Source organism: Hyperoodon ampullatus (genome assembly GCF_949752795.1).
Source record: "Hyperoodon ampullatus genome assembly, chromosome: 9".
Taxonomy (NCBI): Eukaryota; Metazoa; Chordata; class Mammalia; order Artiodactyla; family Ziphiidae; genus Hyperoodon; species Hyperoodon ampullatus.
The window spans coordinates 6730781-6757121 of NC_136922.1; the positions used below are offsets into that span (position 1 = coordinate 6730781).

The 26341-nt window shown below is 36.3% G+C and overlaps 1 pseudogene across 1 annotated transcript in view; it reads left to right on the forward strand.

Annotated features, from left to right (window-relative positions):
- The window catches only part of LOC307057946 (cadherin-related family member 3-like), a 178530-nt pseudogene that overhangs the window by 59595 nt on the left and 92594 nt on the right, over positions 1 to 26341 (forward strand). Inside the window, exons 8-10 of the transcript in view lie at positions 1611 to 1756; positions 3510 to 3674; positions 15923 to 16014. The product of the transcript in view is annotated as a cadherin-related family member 3-like (transcript). The remainder of the gene's footprint in view (positions 1 to 1610; positions 1757 to 3509; positions 3675 to 15922; positions 16015 to 26341) is intronic.

Sequence of the window (26341 nt, forward strand, 5' to 3'; positions counted from 1 at the left end):
TTTTGTTTTCTTCCCCAAAGGTTTTGTAAAGTTGTTGTGTTGCTTTTAAATAAATATATTAATTTTAAACAATGGGAAAAGTAGACCTTAAAATGTAGTTTGAGATGTTTAATTTAAATTACTTTACTTCCATACTCTGAGATATAATTGTAGCATTCAAAAACATTTTCAGATTACGAATGTCTGTTAGATGTTTTTCTATACTTCAAAATAGTAGTCAAATACATTACTACAATCTAAGAAAAATTAAATACTACTTAGATTGATGAAGAGAAAAAGTAAAATGGTAGTATTCAAATTATTTTCCTTCCACCCCTAAGTTATATCTCTACAGATAACTAAGGAGAGTAACATTGTTTGAATCCCCAAATTCATTTTTATATTATCTGAACCAGAGAAGCAAATATGGAGCTTAGTTTTTCTCTTATTTCTGGGGATAGTTACTCTACCTGTACTACTACATTTTGTGGTAGAGGTGCTGCCAACTTCTTAAAGTAATTTTTTGTCACCTGCATGCCTACTATAAGCATAAACTTATTGCCTTTACTTATTTAGTAGAATTCAATGCTAGGTAACATAAGCAATACCAAAATTACTAAAATATTGGTATGGCCCCAAAATATTGTTTTCATTTCTTAAGAGACATAGTATGTTAAATTACAATTAATGAAACAGAAAAGGAAATGATTCAAAGTGGTCCAGAATGTAAATACTGTGAGTTATATTATATTATGGTATAAAGGAGAAACCACACTGTAAAGGAGAAACCACATTAGACTGTGGTGGTCAAGAAGGTTGCTCAGAGGAATGGCCTCACCCATTCACCTCCCTTTTCCTTTAAATTCCTTGAACCTCTCTCTCAAGCCCAGATTTAGCCTTTCTTTCCCTTTAAAATGTGTAGCAGTTATGGTATCTATCACACAGCACTAGTTATTTATATCTGTGTTCCCCTCTTGCAGTGAGATCTAAAGAGCAGAAGCCAGCTTATTCTTATGCATATAAACTGGAACAACATACTGTAGGTTACTGATAAATGTCTGATGCTTGAATGGAATGTTGAATAAGAAAGAAATTTAAGTTTCAGAATTGTTCTGGAAATTGATCAGGGACTTGAAATATACTTTAAAGAGATGAACAATAAATTTAAAATAAATGTCCTGATAACTTGCTTGTCCAAACTTGTCCAAAGTTATGACTTTGGACAGCATTTCATCATACCAGATAACAAAACGAAAATGAATATATTTAATCCCTTAAGTTCAGTTGCCAACTATTCCATACATTTGGTATTTGGGATAATAGAGGTGCACTATTTCAATCTGTTTTCCAGTTTTCATCTCTTTGATGTCATGCTATCTTTCATATCTGGCATGATGCCAGAGACTAAATGATTAAAAATTAATGCTTATGCAAAAAAGTTATGTAACTTTGTGCCAGAAATGGATTTTCTCAACATTTGAATACTTTTGGAACTCTTAATTCTTGACAAGATGAAGGTAATATTATCACAAATCCAAAAGATTCTTTGCAAGTTATCAGAACTGAGCAGGTATGTGCATACAAATCTGCATTTGCAACATTTTTTCATCAACATATTTTTTTTTCTTTAGACCTTTTCCTCTGAATTCTATTAATGTAACTGAAGAAAAACCTGTTGGAGAAATTATAGCAAGAGTAAAACCAACAGATCGAGATGAAGATGGCGGCATCACTTATACCTTTAGATCACAGCAGGAAAAGTTTGCTTTGGAACCTTGTAAGTTTTAAATACATAGTTCTAGCTGTCTTCATTTAAGCATTCACTATCTAATCTCGGCATTTCCTTTGGACTTCGAGCTAGTAAAGCTACCCTTTCAAAATTAGATTAAATATGGAGAAGGGAACACCAAAAATGTGTGGCATTTGACAGTTGTTATTTTCCTACTTGTGAAAATGAACTTCTTGTGAAATAACGTCTGTCACAGTAATTTATTTTTATAACTGGCTATTGGCTTTCAGAGGCAATCAGTACAATGCTTCTGTGAAATCCTTGTAAACTACAGGACAGATAAGTCATATCTAACTCCTTAATTTCATTTGTGAAAATCGGAACATTTCCTTAATAATTATATTTTGGATACTTGATTATGGATATATTCCTACCTATGTGTACAGAATTACTACTCTGAAATATTTCCTATGGCTTGTCACGGTACTTGATTTAACTGTCCAGCATTCAACCAGAGGAAAAAAAAAACCCACCAGCAAAACAACTATGAGACCTTCTTAAGCAGACCCTGTAAGGCTGCTGTCTCTGTGTCTAATGCCAGAGCTTGAGGTCCACAGCCCAGAGGTCAGGAGGGAAGATGAATATAAAGTGGGAGAGATTAAGGGTAGACCAGACACACAAGCAGGCTCTGGACTCTATGAGAATGCACTAAAACCCATGTCCGTTCTTATTGCCGCTGACCTTGGTAGTGAGGGTATCCTGCAGAAGCTGGGGCCTTTAATTATAAGGCTGAGCACACACACCTGTTCTAGGAGTCAGAGAAGCTGAAAGAGGATCCAGAGGTGGATAGAGCAGCTGCAGAGCCAGCTGCTACTTTACGTCAATGATGAGATAGCAGACCAGCAAAAACATAGGTAAGAAATGAAATGTCTGCTGCTAACTTTCAACTCTCCCAGTCAACCAAGATTCTCCCTTGGAGGCAACAGGGATGAACAGTCATTTCTGTCTTCACAAATTTTCCTAAGTTTGACCCTTGAGCTAATTTTTCATCTTCCTATAAAATATATCTCTTATATGTGGAATCTTAAAAAAGGGTACAACAGAGTTATAAATGTAGAAACAAACTTATTATTACCAGGGGTAAGGGTGGGAGGGATAAATTGGGAGACTGGGATTGACATATACACACTACTACATATAAAACATAACTAATAAGGACAGGGAACACTACTCAATACTCTATAATGGCCTATATGGGAAAGTAATCTAAAAAAGAGTGGATATATGTATATGTATAACAGATTCACTTTGTTGTACACCTGAAACTAATACAACATTGTAAATCAACTATACTACAATAAAAAATATTTAAAAGAAGAATTACTTAAGTTGGATGGCAGAAACAATACATGATTAGGATTTTAACATAGTTTGGCTAGTTTTTTCAGGCTCAAAAACACTAATAACTCTATTATGGTAATTAAAATCAAATACTGTGTTCTGGTACTTTTAAGGTCGAGATGCTACCTATGCTTGGTAAATCCATAAATTACAATTTAGAGATTTGGAGGAAAATATGATGAAACCATTTTTAATATTAAACTATATTTTAAAGATAAGTATAAAGCAAGTGGGCATTTTTAAACAAATATTTTCAATGAGTGTAGAGCTGCTAAACATCACTTTCCTTATTCACTAAAAGTGTATACTATTAAATGAATTAAATTACCATCAATATGAATAAATTAATATATGCTTAATTATTTGAGTTTGGTAATTTTTATTTATTTATTTTCATTAGATACTGGCATAATCACTCTTCTTCAGCCTTTGAATCTTGACAACCCAAATAATCCTAAAACCTATTCTTTGGAAATTGAGGCCATAGATAATGGGAATAATACCAGTACCTATATGTTTACAGTTTTTGTGGAGGATGTAGACAATCCTATTGTCTGTGATTCGAGTTTTTAAATAGGAGCAGGTAAATTACAAGTCTACTTTATTGATAACATTCATGAAATGAAAGAGTAAGAATATTTTAAAATAAAATTTTTAATAATAACTAAAGTTTTTTTTTTTTTTAATAAAAGAGAAGTAAGTAAAAGAACTCAATAAAGTGAGAGATATACTCCTACAAAGAAAAAATATAGAGTTGGTATGAATTAAAATAACTTTCAAATAATTATTTCTTTTGTGGAAGATTGGGTATAGGAATAGTTACAAAATTATTCTGTTTATCCATAACATATGAATTAACAGGTTGCTTAACAAGTTGTCATATGTGTGAAAATCTAAACAATAAAATACAATTTTTATCTTCTAAATTGACCAAGACTTAAAAATAACAGGAAAAGAGTCAGTGCTGGCTATGGTATAAAGAAATTAACACTTACAATGGAATACTGCTCAGCCATAAAAAATAATGGAATTTTGCCATTTGCAGCAATACAGATGGACTTGGAGGACATTATGCTAGGTGAAATAAGTGAGATAGAAAAAGATAAATACTGTATAATATCACTTATATGTAGAACTGAAAAAACATAACAAACTAGTGAATATAACAAAAAAGAAGCAGACTCACAGATCTAGAGAACAAACTAGTGGTTAGCAGTGGGGAGAGGGAAGATGGGAGGGAGGCAATGTAGGGGTAAGGGACTTAGAAGCACAAACTAGTAGGTATAAAAGAAGCTACAAGGATATATTATACAACATGGAGAATATAGCAAATGTTTTATAATAACTATATAAGGATTATAACCTTTAAAAATTGTGAATCAGAGAGGAATCAAGATGGCGCAGTAGAAGGATGTGCTCTCACTCCCTCCTGCGAGAACACCAGAGTCACAACTAGATGCTGGACAATCATTGACAGGAAGACACTGGAACTCACCAAAAAAGATACCCCACATCCAAAGACAAAGGATAAGCCACAATGAGATGGCAGGAGGGGCGCAATCACAGTAAAATCAAATCCAATAACTGCTGGGTGGGTGACTCACAGACTGGAGAACACTTACATCACAGAAGTCCACCTACTGGAGTGAACGTTCTAAGCCCCATGTCACGCTTCCCAACCTGGGGGTCCGGCAATGGGAGGAGAAATTCCTAGAGAATCAGACTTTGAAGCCGAGTGGGAATTGATTGCAGGACTTCAACATGACTGGGGGGAAACAGAGACTCCACTCTTGGAGGGCACACACAAAGTAGTGTGCGTACTGGGACCCAGGGGAAGGAGCAGTGACCCCAGGGGAGACTGAAACAGACCTACCTGCTAGTGTTGGAGGGTCTCCTGCAGAGGCGGGGGGTGGCTGTGGCTCACTGGGGGGACAAGGACACTGACAGCAGAAGATCTGTGAAGTACTCCTTGGTGTGAGCCCTCCCAGAGTCTCTCATTAGCTCAACCAAAGAGCCCAGGTAGGTTCCACTGTTGGGTCGCCTCAGGCCAAACAACCAGCAGGGAGGGAACACAGCCCCACCCATCAACAGTCAAGTGGATTAAAGTTTACTGAGCTCTGCCCACCAGAGAAACAGTCAGCTCTACCCACCACCAGTCCCTCCCATCAAGCCTCATAGGTAGCCTCATCCACCAGAGGGCAGACAGCAGAAGCAAGAAGAACTACAATCCTGCAGCCTGTGGAACAAAAACCACATTCACAGAAAGACTGACAAGATGAAAAGACAGAGGGCTATGTACCAGATGAAGGAACAAGATAAACCCCCAGAAAAACAACTAAATGAAGTGGAGATAGGCAACCGTCCAGGAAAAAAATTCAGAATAATGATAGTGAAGATGATCCAGGACCTCGGAAAAACAATGGAGGCAAAGATCGAGAAGATGCAAGAAATGTTTAACAAAGACCTAGAAGAATTAAAGAACAAACAAACAGAGATGAACAATTCAATAACCAAAATGAAAAATACACTAGAAGGAACCAATAGCACAATAACTGAGGCAGAAGAACGGAGAAGTGATCTGGAAGACAGAATGGTGGAATTCACTGCTGCAGAACAGAATAAAGAAAAAAGAATGAAAAGAAATGAAGACAGCCTAAGAGACCTCTGGGGCAACATTTAACACACCAACATTCGCATTATAGGGGTCCCAGAAGGAGAAGAGAGAGAGAAAGGACCAGAGGAAATATTTGAAGAGATTATAGTCAAAAACTTCCCTAACATGGGAAAGGAAATAGCAACCCAAGCCAGGAAGCGCAGCGAGTCCCATACAGGATAAACCCAAGGAGAAACACACCGAGACACATAGTAATCAAATTGGCAAAAATTAAAGACAAAGAAAAATTATTGAAAACAGCAAGGGAAAAATGATAAATAATATAAAAGGGAACTCCCACAAGGTTAACAGCTGATTTCTCAGCAGAAACTCTACAAGCCAGAAGGGAGTGGCACGATACACTTAAAGTGATGAAAGGGAAGAACCTTCAACCAAGATTACTCTACCCGGCAAGGATCTCATTCAGATTCGATGGAGAAATCAAAAGCTTTACAGACAAGCAAAGGCTAAGAGAATTCAGCACCACCAAACCAGCTCTAAAGGAACTGGTTTAAGGAAAAGAACTTTAGAACGCTAAAGGAACTTCTCTAAGTGAGAAACACAAGAGAAGAAAAGGATCTACATAAACAAACTGAAAACAATTAAGAAAATGGTCATAGGAACATACATATCGATAATTACCTTAAACGTGAATGGATTAAATGCTCCAACCAAAAGACACAGGCTTGCTGAATGGATACAAAAACAAGATCCATATATATGCTGTTTACAAGAGACCCATTTCAGACCTAGGGACACATACAGACTGAAAGTGAGGGGATGGAAAAAGATATTCCATGCAAATGGAAATCAAAAGAAAGCTGGAGTAACTATACTCATTTCAGGTAAAATAGACTTTAAAATAAATAATGTTACAATAGACAAGGAAGGACACTATACAATGATCAGGGGATCAATCCAAGAAGAAGATATAACAATTATAAATATATATGCACCCAACAGAGGAGCACATCAATACATAAGGCAACTGCTAACAGCTATAAAAGAGAAAATTGACAGTAACACAATAATAGTGGGGGACTTTAACACCACACTTACACCAATGGACAGATCATCCAAAATGAAAATAAATAAGGAAACAGAAGCTTTAAAAGACACAATAGACCACATAGATTTAATTGATATTTATAGGACATTGCATCTGAAAACAGCAGATTACACTTTCTTCTCAAGTGAGCACGGAACATTCTCCAGGACAGATCACATCTTTGGTCACAAATCAAGCCTCAGTAAATTTAAGAAAACTGAAATCATATCAAGCATCTTTCCTGACCACAATGCTATGAGATTAGAAAAAAATTACAGGGGAAAAAAAACCACAAAGACAAACACATGGAGGCTAAACAATACGTTACTGTATAACCAAGAGATCACTGAAGAAAACAAAGAGGAAATAAAAAAATACCTACAGACATACCTATCAAAAATACCTATCAATTAAAGAAAAATCACAAGTAAACAATCGAAACTTACATCTAAAGAAACGAGAGAAAGAACAAGCAAAACACACAGGTAGAAGGAAAGAAATCATAAAGATCAGAGCAGAAATAAATGAAATAGAAACAAAGAAAACAATAGCAAAGATCAATAAAACTAAAAGCTAGTTCTTTGAGAAGATAAACAAAATTGATAAACCATTAGCCAGACTCATCAAGAAAAGGAGGGAGAGAACTCAAATCAATAAAATTAGAAACGAAAAAGGAGAAGTTACAACAGACACTGCAGAAATACAAAGCATCCTAAAAGACTACTATAAGCAACTCTATGCCAATAAAATGGACAACCTGGAAGAAATGGACAAATTCTTAGAAAGGTATAACCTTCCGAGACTGAACCAGGAAGAAACAGAAAATATGAACAGACCAATCACAAGTAATGAAATTGAAACTGTGATTAAAAATCCTCCAACAAACAAAAGTCCAGGACCAGATGGCTTCACAGGTGAATTCTATGAAACATTTAGAGAAGAGCTAACACCCATCTTTCTCAAACTCTTCCAAGAAACTGTAGAGGAAACAACACTCCCAAACTCATTCTATGAGGCCACCATCACCCTGATACCCAAACCAGACAAAGATACTACAAAAAAAGAAAATTAGAGACCAATATCACTGATGAATACAGATGCAAAAGTCCTCAACAAAATACTAGCAAACAGAATCCAACAACACATTAAAAGGATCATACACCATGATCAAGTGGGATTTATCACAGGGATGCAAGGATTCTTCAATATGTACAAATCAATCAATGTGATACACCATGTTAACAAATCGAAGAATAAAAACCATATGATCATCTCAATAGATGCAGAAAAAAGCTTTTGACAAAATTCAACACCCATTTATGATAAAAACTCTCCAGAAAGTGGGCATAGAGGGAACCTACCTCAACATAATAAAGACCATATATGACAAACCCACAGCAAACATCATTCTCAATGGTGAAAAACTGAAAGCATTTCCTCTAAGATCAGGAACGAGACAAGGATGTCCACTCTCACCACTGTTATTCAACATAGTTTTAGAAGTCCTAGCCACGGAAATCAGAGAAGAAAAAGTAATAAAAGGAATCCAAATTGGAAAAGAAGAAGTAAAACTGTCACTGTTTGCAGATGACATGATACTATACATAGAGAATCCTAAAGATGCCATCAGAAAGCTATGAGAGCTAATCAATGAGTTTGGTAAAGTTGCAGGATCCAAAATTAATGCACAGAAATCCCTTGCATTCCTACACACTAATGATGAAAAATCTGAAAGAGAAATTATGGAAACCCTCCCATTTACCACTGCAACAAAAAGAATAAAACACCTAGGAATAAACCTACCTAGGGAGACAAAATACCTGTATGCAGAAAACTATAAGACACTGATGAAAGAAATTAAAGATGATACCAACAGATGGAGAGATATACCATGTTCTTGGATTGGAAGAATCAATATTGTGAAAATGACTATACTACCCAAAGCAATCTACAGATTCAATGCAATCCCTGTCAAATTAACAATGGCATTTTTTATGGAACTAGTACAAATCATCTTAAAATTTGTATGGAGACACAAAAGACCCCGAAAACCAAAGCAGTCTTGAGGCAAAAGACACAGCTGGAGGAATCAGACTATGTGACCTCAGACTATACTACAAAGCTACAGTAATCAAGACAATATGGTACTGGCACAAAAACAGAAACATAGATCAATGGAACAAGATAGAAAGCCCAGAGATAAACCCACGCACCTGTGGTCAACAAATCTATGACAAAGGAGGCAAAGATATACAATGGAGAAAAGACAGTCTCTTCAATAAGTGGTACTGGGAAAGCTGGACAGCTACATGTAAAAGAATGAAATTAGAACACTCCCTAACACCATACACAAAAATAAACTCAAAATGGATTCAAGACCTAAATGTAAAACCAGACACTATAAAACTCTTAGAGGAAAACATAGGAAGAATGCTCTTTGACATAAATCACAGCAAGATTTGTTTTGATCCAACTCCTAGAGTAATGGAAATAAAAACAAAAATAAACAAATGGGACCTAATGAAACTTCAAAGTTTTTGCACAGCAAAGTAAACCATAAACAAGATGAAAAGACAACACTAAGAATTTGAGAAAATATTTGCTAATGAATCAACAAAGGATTAATCTCCAAAATATATAAACATCTCATGCAGCTCAATATTAAAAAAACAAACAACCCAATCCAAAAATGGGCAGAAAAGTTAAGTAGACATTTCTCCAAAGAAGACATACAGATGGCCAAGAAGCACATGAAAAGCTGCTCAATATCACTAATTATCAGAGAAATGCAAATCAAAACTACAATGAGGTATCACCTCACACCAGTTAGAATGGGCATCACCAGAAAATCTACAAACAACAAATGCTGGAGAGGGTGTGGAAAAAAGGGAACGCTCTTGCAATGTTGGTGGGAACATAAATTGACGCATCCACTATGGAGAACAGTATGGAGGTTCCTTAAAAAACTAAAAGTAGGGCTTCCCTGGTGGTGCAGTGGTTGAGAGTCCGCCTGCCGATGCAGGGGACATGGGTTCGTGCCCCAGTCCAGGAGGATCCCACATGCCGTGGAGCGGCTGGGCCCGTGAGCCATGGCCGCTGAGCCTGCGCGTCCGGAGCCTGTACTCCGCAACGGGAGAGGCCACAACAGTGAGAGGCCCGCGTACCGCAAAAAAAAAAAAAAAAACAAACAAAAAACTAAAAGTAGCATTACCATATGATCCAGCAATCCCACTACTGGGCATATACCCAGAGAAAACCATAATTCAAAAAGACACATGCACCCCAATGTTCATTGCAGCACTATTTACAATAGCCAGGTCATGGAAGCAACCTAGATGCCCATCGACAGATGAATGGATAAAGAAGATGTGGTACATATATACAATGGAGTATTACTCAGCCATAAAAAGGAACAAAATTGAGTCATTTTTTGAGACGTGGATGGATCTAGAGACTGTCATACAGAGTGAAGTAAGTCAGAAAGAGAAAAACAAATATTGTATATTAACGCATGTATGTGGAACCTAGAAATATGGTACAGATGAACCTATTTGCAGGGCAGAAGTTGAGACACATATGTAGAGAACAAATGTATGGACACCAAGGGGGGAAAACGTCGGTGGGGTGGGGATGGTGGTGTGATGAATTGGGCGATTGGGATTGACATGTATACACTGATGTGTATAAAATTGATGACTAATAAGAACCTGCAGTATAAAAAAACAAACAAAAAAACAACTAATACTAAACTTTCTTTGGGTTATTTGTATGGAAATATGATAATATAAATGTTTCAGACATTACATGAAATTGCTAAAAATCTTATATGTTCTGGTATAATGTTATAAGTCATAATTCTTGTTATTACTTTAAAATGTATATCTCAGAAATAACTCAATTTCCTTGTGAATTGCATTATTATGAACTTTCATCAAATCTTTAACCATCTTTATTTTTAAGTCTTTTGTCATTTACAGACAGTTCTGGGTGTACTCTGAAGCTTTTGCAAAAATGTTCGTATAAAAGTGTTTCATCTTCAAGGAATTCATGGAAAAGACTCTGACAAGTACAGGTTTCTGGTAACTGACTATACTGCTGAACTGAATGAATAAGCATTTTCAGAACTCTAATGGAAAACTGATGAATTCATAAAAGTGCTAATAAAAGATCAAGATGAAAAAAATTAATTTCATGGGACTGAGTGAACTGATGAGGATGATTATAATTTTTGTGACTTTCTGTTTGAATAAAAAAAAAATCCCACAAGGACTCAGAGGCAAAGAATATACAAATCAATTTTCACCGCAAAGTAAAGGAGCTGTTGCAGTGGAGGATTACTGGACTGAATGTCAATATTATGACATAGTATGAGTGTGTTTCATGTTTGGTAATTGCAATCGTTGTTGCTTTTGTTGTGTTCAACTATTTACAATGCTTGGTGTCAGTTTATTTATTTCTTGTAAAAATAAAATACAGTGTGTGTGTGTGAGTTGTGAAAAAAAAAAGAGAGGGTGGCTGGTGGGGGAGAGCACCTTTCTCCCTTTCTACTCCCCAGAAGAATATCCACCCACCTAACCCAAGGAAAAGTTTTGATGATGAAGGTGAACTTAAATGATAAGAAATACAACAAACTTTCATTATAATATTAGTACCTAGAAAAAAATAATAATAGCAAAAGGGGAACACAGACTAACTTGATGGAGAGAACATTAGGAGAATTTAGATGGGAGGTCAGGGAAGGCACTTCAAGTGCTGATATTTAAGTAAAAAGTTGAGTAGGAAAAAGGAAGAAAATTCTAGACAAAAAGAAATAAATGCAATGGTCTAGAGGCTGGAAAGAACATGGTTAGTCTGAAGAACTCCAAGAAAGGCAATATTTCTAGACACGTGGCTACGCAAGTTTATTGTGTGGTGGAATCACCTGGTGGGCTTGCTGAACTAGAGATACCTGGGTTCCAGCCACAGTGGTCTGATTCAGCAGGTGTGGTGTGGGGCCTGAATATTTGCATTTAGAAGTTCCCAGATGATCCTGATGGTGCTGGCCCATGGACCAGTGAGGGAGCTGGAAAGGGATGGAAGAGGCTAAATAATGAAGGGTCTTAGAACTTTGGCAGAGAGTTCAATTTTATCTCAGGAGGAATAGAAAATGACTAAGAAGTTTTAAGCAAAGAAATCATAAGTTTCGGTTCCACCTAAAAAGTCAGTCTGGATGCCACATAAAGGGAGAGAACCTGAGTATTGAGAAGCCATTTAGGACACTCTTGCAAGAGCAAAATGGCTATATGAACTGTTTTTGAAGTATGGGGAAATTAAATCATGTAACTGAGGCATAGTTTTCAGATAATTTAATTGCTTTGATATGGGAAAAAGTAAACAAGGATCTAAGATGACAAAATTTGGGAGATTGCGTGACCTGGAAACGTTTAGGTTTCTCACCTGAAATTCTGAACAGCTATATGCTACTGAATTTTGACAATGGAAACAAGAATAAAGTAGTATGTCTGTAAAATGAAGATAAAACACCTTCTGCAAGTTAGTGTCACCTGTCTCTCCATTCTAATGGACAAGCCTCGGAGTGTTCCTCTGTTCTTCAGAAACCTCCTCTTCCCAGAATGGCAGGAATGTTCTCAGTGTTAAACACTGAGGTCATACCCATAATCAATGTCTTCAAAGTCTAATGAATGGAAGAACTTTGGGACCCTTATCAAATTTGTAAAAAAATCAGGAATGGGGAAGCTGGGAGTGCTTAGGGTTTGACAATTGGCTCTAGAAATTTGAGGAGCAGAAATTTCAGGAGGATGACAGTGGACAAATAAATTATTATTCATAAGTCATATTTTATTTCTACTCTAGGGTCAAATACTTTAAATATATTTATAAAATATAATACACACACACACACACAAATTGTGAATCACTCTATTGTAAACCTGTAACATATTATACATCGACTACACTTCAATAAAAAAGAAATTAACACTTTCATAAAGCAAAATTTTAAATAACAATCTAAAATACTATTTTAGTAAATGCTTATAAAGAGTATTAAAATGATTATTATCTTCATTTCAATATTTTTGTTCCTTAGAGTTTATTTTTACAGAATTATTAGAGATACGATCAAGATTTATGTGCAAAGTTTATAGTAACATAATGTTTGAAATAGAAAAATACCTAATAATAGGAAATTGGTTAAAAGATAGTATATCCATTTGATGAAATGCTACCTAACAATTAAAAATTATCTTTTCAAAAAATAGTAATCATGAGGTGATACAAACTGTAAAGTTTCCCTAATTTTGTTGTGTACATGTTATGTATATTAACCCATAATTATAAATACCATTTTATATATATGACCATAGTTACCTTTATTTTTTGTATAATTACAAAAAATTATTTATTTTGTAACATTCTCTACTGTTAATTTTTAAAATGTTTCTCAAATTAAAACTCTAGCTACAGTTATACAAATTTAACTTCTTGAAAAATCAACATCATTACTCCTAATAGTTTGTAGCTATTTTATCTGATATTCTTGCTCCAAAGGAGTACTTGCTTAAAACAGGCTTTCAATTATATAAATTGCAATAGAATAGATATTTAAAGTAATATATGGAGGTATCCTTCAGTAAAATAGATGTTCCTGAAAAGTTTGTTATAAGTTAAAATTTTGTCAATTGCATTTCATTTTAAAAATTTCACCCATTAAAAAACATTCATAATATATTAATTAGAATCAGCATATCCTCATGCATAAGATAATGAAGTATGTCCTTATTAGTGTCATACAAATCACAGCATCATATACTGTTCCCTGACTTCACCCTTATATGTTTGTATTTTTCATAAAGATCTCCTGAAAATAAAAACTTTTAAACATTTAAATGTATTTGAGAATTTGCACATAGTAGTATCTCAGAAAATCCAAGTAGGATTGGTTTGAATTTAGCTTGGTCAACTCAAGCTCATCAATTATATCTGTTCTGCTAGTTAGTCTCTCCATTCTTTTCCTCCATTTATCTCTAACCTTACTAGCTTACTTATCTGTCACAGTAAAACCCTCTTTACTCTTTCTGCCTTCTCTGTTTTGACTCCTTTTCTTTCTCTAGCTGTTTCTACTAGGAGAAACTACCCAGTTAACTGGGAGACAATGAGAGGATAATAAAGTTGAGGGCAAATGGAACACCACAAATTTTATTTAAATAGCTTGTTTTTGTTTTTGTTTTGGATTCCTGTCCATTTTTGCTTTCTATTCATTTCGCACAGCCAGTATTATCACTTCTCCCATTTTTAGAAATATCACTCTTTTGGAAACTGAAAATTTCCAAAACACACATGCATGTGCACATGCATACACACAAAGAGATTTTGTACTTTGACCCAAAACATACATTCTAGTATGTGATAAATCTATCTGAAATAAGAATTTGTGTTAAAGGGACTTGTTCATAAATGCTAAACTTAAGAAAGAAAAGCCTCCTAGTAGGCTTGGCAATGAATCACCTTACAGGCTTGGTGCTTATGAAAACTTTATCTTTTGGATCACTTTGAGACAATTGAACTGATGTTCTTCGTAATTTACTTTTCTGGTCTCCCCCAAATCATAGAAAGCTTTAAAAAATACACGTGGATCCTAAGGAGGTAATTCTGACCTGACTTCTACTGCAGACTTGGCTGAACCAGCATAAGCTGCTTAGGCAGGATCAAGATCAAGATTCTCTTCTCTTCCATCAGGTGGGTTTATGGTCTTTGTGACAGAGAAGTAGCAGAAAAGAAAATACTGCCTTCTATCTAAAATAGGGTAACTCTGTGTGGGTCTCTGTGAGGTTTTTCAAGACAGGGTATTAATTAATTTATTTATTTTTGCTGTGTTGGGTCTTCGTTTCTGTGTGAGGGCTTTCTCTAGTTGTGGCAAGCGGGGGCCACTCTTCATCGTGGTGCACGGGTCTCTCACTATCGCGGCCTCTCTTGTTGCGGAGCACAGGCTCCAGACGCGCAGGCTCATTAGTTGTGGCTCACAGGCCTAGTTGCTCCGCGGCATGTGGGATCCTCCCAGACCAGGGCTCGAACCCATGTCCCCTGCATTAGTAGGCAGATTCTTAACCACTGCGCCACCAGGGAAGCCCCAAGACAGGGTACTGACACAACTTTCAGGTGGCTGATGTGATACATACATATTAAATTCACTTACTATGTTAAATTATCCAATGGCCTTAATTAACCAGAGCGACCACTAAATTAGGCAATCTGTTTACATGTTCAGTTTGAAACAAAGGTTCAAAATAAGCAAGACCTGTTCACACAACAATTGTTCCATTACATTCTTCGAAATAGTCAAACTGTATGAGGCTTTTACAGGACTACCTAGTCTAGGTTATAGACTTGCTATTCAATATTCAAGTGCATAGAAAGTAGGAATAATTTTAAAAGAGTATCATTTGTAGAATCGTACAACAGGTGAAGAAAACACTTACGGTTTAATGTGTGTGCATTTGTGTTATTCGGTTTTTAGGTGAGACAGAATCACAGTTGGTAACACTGAAATAAAGATAAGAAGCAGTGGTTGAAGAAAGGAAAGTAAATAATATTTATTGAGCACTTGTGAGATGCATTACATATAATATTGTATTTAATCCTCAGAACTACTCTAAGGTTGAGAATATATCTTATCCTATTGTACAGATGAGAATATTGATGGACTAGAAATTCAACTGGAGTCAATTCCTGACTCCACAGCTTTTGCTCTATTTTTTGTACATTACTGTGAAAAGAGATGAAGACTTCAATTATCTAACAAAGGAATCAAAGTTGAAAGCATATCTTAATTGACTTTGTGCCAAACACTGAGCAATTATATCCTATTCCACACACTAGCCCAAAATTTAAATGTAGAAATATGAAACTGATATTTTTATGTTGGCTTTCTTAAAATGAATGTTAGTGGGAAAAATTACTGGTGGTCTTAATTTCTCTAAAATAAATATCATTAAGAAAATGCTATAGGGAGAAATTCTTACAGTATAACAACTTATGGAGCCAATATGAAGCAAAAAGTAGTGAAAGAATGTTTGAATTTAAATTATTGCTCATGGTTTATATAATTGTATAGGTGTTTCAGTGTCTATTCCTGAAAAGGTTCCTGCATTTGCTTTTATATATAGGATTCTTGCAAGAGATCCAGATCCAGGACAAGAAGTTGAGGTAAGTATTGTATTATTATCTATTAATTTTTTCCAACTTTTATTTTTTAAAAAGTGCTCAAATTTTCAATGAGCAAAAAATTATTTCATCAGGCTTTGAATTAATGTTGTCTTTATATCTTATGGTAGTCACTGAAGTAAGAGAAGGACTTTAAACCTTTGAATATAGTAACAGACTAAAAATTACATGACTTGGAAGTGAAAGCAACAGACCTTCTAAAATGCTCTAAAAGGCATTTAGAAAAACTAGAGCCTACATTTTTTCCCATTTGTCTGATGACATTTATACAGCTGAGAGGATATCCTTTAATGTTTGTTATCTTTTATTCATCCCAGATCAGGAATTGTTTTTTATTATACACATAATTTGAATAAAGGATATGTTGTATCTTCATATACGTTCTAGTTTCAGCAATAATTAATTAATAGTGGTTTAATAAATAATACATGACAAAATAGTTGCAGATTAAGAGGGAGTAAAGAAGAAGAAATACAAGATAATTAATCACTCAAGATTTTCTCAGGAATTTTTATGGTGTACATATGAACTATATTCTAATTGTACTTGTAAGAAAAAATTGAGTTTTTGATTATAGAATGTATTATAAGTCATATCAGTGCAATGGAATATTCTGCTCTAATTCTCTTTAGAGCAAACTAAACTTTTTCCATTTGTTCATACTTACTCTGGTAGCTGGCTTATAAACATCATTTAGAGAATAAGGTTGAAATGAAAGCTTGGGGGGGCATTGTTGGAAAATTTAGCCTGTATATAATTTTTCTGGTGACCTGATTACAGTGAGGCATTGATCAGTACTCGCAATTTCATTTTCTTGCTCATGTGAATTTTAGACTGAGGACAGAAGATGACACAGGAAAAGTGTAGTTTCTTGTTTACTAGGTTCAGAAGCTCCATTTATGTGGGTGTGTAAATGTGTGTGGGAGGACAGGGTCAGGATATGGGGATTATGTGCATTTAGGGTGTGTAGATATTTATGTGGGTGTAGGCCAGGATACATGCATGTGGGAGGAGGATGGGGTGACTATGTACTACACTACAACTTCATGTGTTTACACATAACTAAATATTACACATTCATAACTAAATATTATAATATCTGAATTATATTTTAAAAGTCACTGGGAAAGAAAAACAAAACAAAGACTTGGAAAATGATAATTATTTTTAACAAAAAGCTATAATAATAAGGGGAGAAACAAAGAAAATGAGATTTTTCCAAGAGAACACTTAATGGATTTTAGCCTAATATAAGCCAACTTTGGTTGTTCACTCATAGACAAATAAAAATCAGTTAGTATACCCATCAAAATGGCTGTGATGCCTTTTTGGAAATGGCATTGGATATGTCTCCAAGGTTTTATTGTTTCTCTTTGGACCAGAAACTGGATGTAAATATTTTCAAAATATGATGTCTTTACTAAGTCCCTTTAAAAATCTTTAATATTCATCTTGAAACTGAGCCCAGTTATAAGCACAGTGATAACAATGGAGAGGAACATGCTGATGTCCCTAAAAAACATCTTTGTCTAAAGCAATATTTTATTGTGCCATACAGAGAATCAATTTAGAGATGAGATCTAATGGCTTTTTCCAAATAATTCAGTGTATGTGCCTCCTGAGTATACAAGAGGGAATGACTTTTTTATATATTAGAAAAATCTGTAAGTGTAACACTAGAAAATAAACTAATTATAAAACTAATAATAGTTATTTACCAAAAATGCTCTAATACTTAAATATAAAAACCTTTGGAAAAAATGTAAATGAATTTTCAGATTACTATTGAAGTCTGGAAAAGAAAGTTTAGCTTTTATTTTTAAGGGCACTGTCTTCACAAAATTAATTTTGGTTTACTTAGGTCTTGCCAAATAACTGCATCAAAACTGTAAGTTCAGAATCCATGCTTTTTCAATAATGTATTAACCATTTTTTTGTGTGCTTTCTTAAAAGTTTTTAATATTAAACTCTTCAGTTAATGTCACTGCCTACTTTGCTTTGGATTAACATAATGGTGTGATTTCTAAAACCATGAGACCTCTTTTGGATTATGAAACAAATCCTAAGGTAAGAATAAATATGAAACTTAACATTAAATAATAAATACCTTTAAATACCCTTCAGAAAGAATAATTTTCAACATTTTCAATAAGAATAACTTTTAAAAACTTACCTAAATTGAAATAAAAATACCAAATTTATGTAATTGCATTTTCATATTCACATAGATCAAGCAAAAATTCACTTTAAGAAAATAAATTTAGAGTTTTGATTCATTTTACTCTTTCCATTAGACTTTTAAAAAATATTATTTCAATTTTTGTGTTTGCTTCTTTAAGTGCATATAAAAGTTAGAGAAGGGATTATCTCCATATTCAAAAGCATAAAAATGTTGGAGAAGGGATTGCCTCCATATTCAAAAGCATAAAACTGAGGTAACATTCTGGGTAATTAAATAAAGTTGCCCTTTATTACAGTCACAAATTATCTGGAGTGTTGCCTCTATCCCTGGCTTTACTTGACTGTAGAAATCTGGCCTAAATATTTTTTTCCCCCAATGTCCTGGTCAAATTTCAGATTTGCAAATATTTGGAAAGAACAGAGAGGTATAAGGGTATGGAAAAACATAACAAATCTCTTTTCCTACAAAGTCATTCTGGGAAATGGGACCACTTAAATTTCAAATGTTTCCCAGTGTCCTTAAACATTTCTCAATGCTTCCAGTAGTAGACTTATCAGGAAACATTGTTTTTTTAAAAACATCGCCTTACCTAAAACAAGCCTTTATAAGCTACAAATATTTTGACCAGGATTTTCTCACTGTGTGAGAATTAGAGGAAAAATGAAAAGCAACAACTGGTGCTCTAGGACAACTGGCTAATGGTTTATAATATTTTCACTTTGGTATTGTACGATCATCTCTCATATTACCAACTTTGTTGTTTTCCATTCACTCCTAAACAAAGTGCTTCAGTTCTATTTGCTTCTTTACTCTTTCATATAATGTTCAAAATTAACTTTATGAAAGAAGCCCAATTCACGTTTTGATTTTAATTACACTGAATTTATAAATTAGACTGAAGAGAATTAGCATCATTATCATCCGTAAAACAGGATGATTTATTAATTTATTCAGAACTTCATTAATTCTTTCATATATTTCATATTTTTCTCCACAGAAGTTTGTAATTTTACACATTATATGTATGATATTCCTAGACAACTTGACTTTTGTTGCTGTATATTCATTTTCTTTTCTTTTTTTTTTTTTTTTTTTGCGGTACGCGGGCCTCTCACTGCTGTGGCCTCTCCCATTGTGGAGCGCAGGCTCAGCGGCCATGGCTCACGGGCCCAGCCGCTCTGCGGCATGTGGGATCTTCCCAGACCGGGGCACGAACCCGTGTCCCCTGCATCGGCAGGCGGACTCTCAACCACTGCGCCACCAGGGAAGCCCTGTATATTCATTTTCTAATTGTTCAAGGTTAAACTTGATTCTTATACCTTGATATTTAAAACAGCAACTTTGCTAACTCCTTATATTAATTTGAATAATTTCTAGATGAGCTTTCATTTTTATGTTAACTGTGTTAACATTCACAGTTAAAATAACTGTCAAGAGTGACAGTTGTTTTTTTCTCTTCAATTCTTAAAACTTTTTATTCATGTTGTATGCCTTATTTTTTTGATGAGGACGTCCAGAACAATGTTTACTAGAAGTGGTTATAGGACGCATTCTTGTTTTGTCTTGATTTTAAAAGTTATTGTTTAATGTTGCAAATGACAATGGTATTTCTTATAGGGCTATGGTAGACATCTTTTTTAAGTAAGAAAAGTTTTGGGTTTTTTAAAATAAATTTATTTTATTTTTGGCTGTGTTGGGTCTTTGTTGCTGCATGCGAGCTTTCTCTAGTTGTGGCGAGTTGTGCGGTGCGCAGGCTTCTCATTGTGGTGGCTTCTCTTGTTGCAGAGCACGGGCTCTAGGTGTGCAGGCTTCAGTAGCTGTGGCACGTGGTCTCTAGAGCGGAGGCTCGGTAGTTGTGGAACACGGGCTTAGCTGCTCCGCGGCATGTGGGATCTTCCTGGACCAGGGATTGAACCCATGTTCCCTGCATTGGCAGGAGGATTTTTAACCACTGCGCCAGCAGGGAAGCTCAGAAAAGTTTTTTTATTTTTTTTTATTCCTGATTTGTTAAGGGATATTTGATGTTGAATTTTATAATATTTTTCTCCATTTACTTAGAAAATTATATGGTTTCTTTTTGTGAATTTATTAAATGTATCAGTTATTTTAATACATTTTATGTTATTATAACATCTTTGGAGAGCCGGAGGAAGATGGCGGAAGAGTAAGACGCGGAGATCACCTTCCTCCCCACAGATACATCAGAAATTCATCTACACGTGGAACAACTCCAACAGAACACCTACTGAACGCTGACAGAAGACCTCAGACCCCCCAAAAGGCAAGAAACTCCCCACATACCTGGGTAGGTCAAAAGAAAAAAAGAATAAACAGAGACAATAGGATATGGACGGGACCTGCACCAGTGGGAGGGAGCCGTGAAGGAGGGAAGGTTTCTACACACTACAAGCCCCTTCGAGGGCGGAGACTGCAGGTGGCGGAGGGGGAAAGCTTCGGAGTAGCGGAGGAGAGCACAGCAACAGGGGTGTGGAGGGCAAAGCAGAGAGATTTTGGCACAGAGGATCGGTGCCCTCAGGCACACACCAGCCCGAGAGGCTTGTCTGCTCGGCCGCCAGAGCGGGCGGGGCTGGGAGCTGAGGCTCGGGTATCGGCTTTCAGTCGGAGCGCAGGGAGAGGTCTGGGGCTGGCGGCAGGAAGAGACCCTGAAGGGGTTAGTGCTAGCCCGGAGGGAGTCCGGGGAAAGGGTCTGGAGCTACCGGAGAGGCAAGAGACTTTTTTCCCTTTTGTTGCCTGGTGCGCGAGGAGAGGGCATTCCCCTCCCTCCCCTCTGCCTGAGTGAGCCAGAGCCCCCGAATCAGCGGCTCCTTTAAACCCGTCGTGTCTGAGCGAAGAACGGACGCCCTCCGGCGACCTACGCGCAGAGGCGGGGCCAGGTCCAAGGCTGAGACCCGGGAGCTGTGAGAGCAGAGACAGGGAAATCTCTCTGTGCAGCCTCCGAGGCAGCGGATTAAAGCTCCACGGTCCATTTGATGTGCCCTGCGTCTGTGGAGTGCATGAATGGACAGCGAATCATCCCAAATTGAGGAAGTGGACCTTGAGGACAAGATTTAAGACTTTCCCCCCCTTTTTTTTCCTCTTTTTACAACGAATTATCTCAAATTAAGGAGGTGGACTTAGCAAGATTTCAGACTTTTCGCCCTTTTCCTCTTTTTACAACGAATTATCCCAAATCGAGGAGGTGGACTTGGAGAGCAAGATTTTTGATTTTTCCCCCTGCTCTTTTTTTGTGAATGTGTGGATGAAAGGCTCTTGGTGCTGCAGCCAGGAGTTAGTGCTGTGCCTCTGAAGTGGGAGAGCTAACTTCAGGACACGGGTCCACAAGAGACCTCCCAGCTCCACATAATATCAAGCAGCGAAAATCTCCCAGGGATCTCCATCTCAACACCAGCACCCAGCTTCAGTCAACGACCAGCAAGCTACAGTGCTGGTCACCCTATGCCAAGCAACTAGCAAGGCAGGAACACAACCCCACCCATTAGCAGAGAGGATACCTAAAAACATAATAAGGCCACAGGCACCCCAAAACACACCACCAGACGTGGACCTGTCCACCAGAAAGACAAGATCGAGCTTCAACCACCAGAACACAGGCATTAGTCCCCCCCACCAGGAAGCCTACACAACCTACTGAAACAACCTTAGCCACGGGGGACAGACACCAAAAACAACGGGAACTACGAATCTGCAGCCTGCAAAAAGGAGACCCCAAACACAGTAACATAAGCAAAATGAGAAAGCAGAAAAACACACAGCAGGTGAAGGAGCAAGATAAACACCTACCAGACCTAACAAATGAAGAGGTAATAGGCAGTCTACCTGAAAAAGAATTCAGAATAATGATAGTAAAGCTGATCCAAGATTCTATTTCCCAGATCCAAAATCTTGGAAATAGAATAGACAATATGCAAGAAACAGTTAACAAGGACCTAGAAGAACTAAAGATGAATCAAGCATCGATTAAAAACACAATAAATGAAATGAAAGATACTCTAGATGGGATCAATAGCAGAATAACTGAGGCAGAAGAATGGATAAGTGAGGTGGAAGATAAAATAGTGGAAATAACTGATGCAGAGAAAAATAAAGAAAAAAGAATGAAAAGAACAGAGGACAGTCTCAGAGACATCTGGGACAACATTAAACGCACCAACATTCGAATTATAGGGGTTCCAGAAGAAGAAGAGAAAAAGAAAGGGACTGAGAAAATATTTGAAGAGATTATAGTTGAAAACTTCCCTAATATGGGAAAGGAAATAGTTAATCAAGTCCAGGAGGCACAGAGAGTCCCATACAGAATAAATCCAAGAAGAAATACGCCAAGACACATATTAATCAAACTGTCAAAAATTAAACACAAAGAAATCATATTAAAAGCAGCAAGGGAAAAACAACAAATAACACACAAGGGAATCCCCATCAGGTTAACAGCTGATCTCTCAGCAGAAACTCTACAAGCCAGAAGGGAGTGGCAGGACATAATTAAAGTGATGAAGGAGAGAAACCTGCAACCAAGATTACTCTACCCAGCAAGGATCTCATTCAGATTTGATGGAGAAATTAAAACCTTTACAGACAAGCAAAAGCTGAGAGAGTTCAGCACCACCAAACCAGCTTTACAACAAATGCTAAAGGAACTTCTCTAGGCAAGAAACACAACAGAAGGACTATACCTACAATAACGAACCCAAAGCCATTAAGGAAATGGGAATAGGAACATACATATCAATAATTACCTTAAATGTAAATGGACTAAATGCTCCCACCAAAAGACACAGAGTGGCTGAATGGATACAAAAACAAGACCCATATATATGCTGTCTACAAGAGACCCACTTCAGACCTAGAGACACATACAGATTGAAAGTAAGGGGATGGAAAAAGATATTCCATGCAAATGGAAATCAAAGGAAAGCTGGAGTAGCAATTCTTATATCAGACAAAATAGACTTTAAAATAAAGACTATTAGAAGAGACAAAGAAGGACACTACATAACGATAAAGGGATCGATCCAAGAAGAAGATATAACAATTGTAAATATTTATGCACCCAACATAGGAGCACCTCAATACATAAGGCAAATACTAACAGCCATAAAAGGGGAAATCGACAGTAACACAATCATAGTAGGGGACTTTAACACCCCACTTTCACCAATGGACAGATCATCCAAAATGAAAATAAATAAGGAAACACAAGCTTTAAATGATACATTAAACAAGATGGACTTAATTGATATTTATAGGACATTCCACCCAAAAACAACAGGATACACATTTTTCTCAAGTGCTCATGGAACATTCTCCAGGATAGATCATATCTTGGGTCACAAATCAAGCCTTGGTAAATTTAAGAAAATTGAAATTGTATCAAGTATCTTTTCCGACCACAATGTTATGAGACTAGACATCAATTACAGGAAAAGATCTGTAAAAAATACAAACACATGGAGGCTAAACAATACACTACTCAATAATGAAGTGATCACTGAAGAAATCAAAGAGGAAATTAAGAAATACTTAGAAACAAATGACAATGGAGACACGACGACCCAAAACCTATGGGACACAGCAAAAGCAGTTCTAAGGGGGAAGTTTATAGCAATACAATCCCACCTTAAGAAACAGGAAACATTTCGAGTAAACAACCTGACCCTGCACCTAAAGCAATTAGAGAAAGAAGAACAAAAAACCCCCAAAGTTAGCAGAAGGAAAGAAATCATAAAGATCAGATCAGAAATAAATGAAAAAGAAATGAAGGAAACGATAGCAAAGATCAACCAAACTAAAAGCTGATTCTTTGAGAAGATAAACAAAATTGACAAACCATTAGCCAGACTCATCAAGAAAAGAAGGGAGAAGACTCAAATCAGTAGAATTAGAAATGAAAAAGGAGAAGTAACAACTGACACTGCAGAAATACAAAAGATCATGAGAGATTACTACAAGCAACTCTATGCCAATAAAATGGACAACCTGGAAGAAATGGACAAATTCTTAGAAATGCACAACCTACCAAGACTGACTCAGGAAGAAATAGAAAATATGAATAGACCAATCACAAGCACTGAAATTGAAACTGTGATTAAAAATCTTCCATCAAACAAAAGCCCAGGACCAGATGGCTTCACAGGCGAATTCTATCAAACATTTAGAGAAGAGCTAACACCCATCCTTCTCAAACTCTTCCAAACAATATCAGAGGAAGGAACACTCCCAAACTCATTCTACGAGGCCACCATCACCTTGATACCAAAACCAGGCAAGGATGTCACAAAGAAAGAAAACTACAGGCCAATATCACTGATGAACATAGATGCAAAAATCCTCAACAAAATACTAGCAAACAGAATCCAACAACACATTAAAAGGATCATACACCATGATCAAGTGGGGTTTATTCCAGGAATGCAAGGATTCTTCAATATACGCAAATCAATCAATGTGATACACCATATTAACAAGTTGAAGGAGAAAAACCATATGATCATCTCAATAGATGCAGAGAAAGCTTTCGACAAAATTCAACACCCATTTATGATAAAAACCCTGCAGAAAGTAGGCATAGAGGGAACTTTCCTCAACATAATAAAGGCCATATATGACAAACCCACAGCCAACATTGTCCTCAATGGTGAAAAACTGAAACCATTTCCTCTAAGATCAGGAACAAGACAAGATTGCTCGTTCTCACCACTCTTATTCAACATAGTTTTGGAAGTTTTAGCCACAGCAATCAGAGAAGAAAAGGAAATAAAAGGAATCCAAATTGGAAAAGAAGAAGTAAAGCTGTCACTGTTTGCAGATGACATGATACTATACATAGAGAATCCTAAAGATGCTACCGAAAAACTACTAGAGCTAATCAATGAATTTGGTAAAGTAGCAGGATACAAAATTAATGCACAGAAATCTCTGGCATTCCTGTACACTAATGATGAAAAATCTGAAAATGAAATCAAGAAAACACTCCCATTTACCATTGCAACAAAAAGAATAAAATATCTAGGAATAAACCTACCTAAGGAGACAAAAGACCTGTATGCAGAAAATTATAAGACACTGATGAAAGAAATTAAAGATGATATAAATAGATGGAGAGATATACCATGCTCCTGGATTGGAAGAATCAATATTGTGAAAATGACTCTACTACCCAAAGCAATCTACAGATTCAATGCAATCCCTATCAAACTACCACTGGCATTTTTCACAGAAGTAGAACAAAAAATTTCAAAATTTGTTTGGAAAAACAAAAGACCCCGAATAGCCAAAGCAATCTTGAGAACGAAAAATGGAGCTGGAGGAATCAGGCTGCCTGACTTCAGACTATACTACAAAGCTACAGTAATTAAGACAGTGTGGTACTGGCATAAAAACAGAAAGATAGATCAGTGGATCAGGATAGAAAGCCCAGAGATAAACCCACGCACATATGGCCAACTTATCTTTGATAAAGGAGGCAGGAATGTACAGTGGAAAAAGGACAGCCTCTTCAATAAGTGGTGCTGGGAAAACTGGACAGGGACATGTAAAAGTATGAGATTAGATCATTCCCTAACACCATACACAAAAATAAGCTCAAAATGGATTAAAGACCTAAATGTAAGGCCAGAAACTATCAAACTCTTAGAGGAAAACATAGGTAGAACACTCTATGACATAAATCACAGCAAGATCCTTTTGGACCCACCTCCTAGAGAAATGGAACTAAAAACAAAGATAAACAAATGGGACCTAATGAAACTTCAAAGCTTTTGCACAGCAAAGGAAACCATAAACAAGACCAAAAGACAACCCTCAGAATGGGAGAAAATATTTGTAAATGAAGCAACTGACAAAGGATTAATCTCCAAAATTTATAAACAGCTCATGCAGCTCAATAGCAAAAAAACAAACAACCCAATCCAAAAATGGGCAGAAGACTTAAATAGGCATTTCTCCAAAGAAGATATACAGACTGCCAACAAACACATGAAAGAATGCTCAACATCATTAATCATTAGAGAAATGCAAATCAAAACTACAATGAGATATCATCTCACACCAGTCAGAATGGCCATCATCAAGAAATCTAGAAACAATAAATGCTGGAGAGGGTGTGGAGAA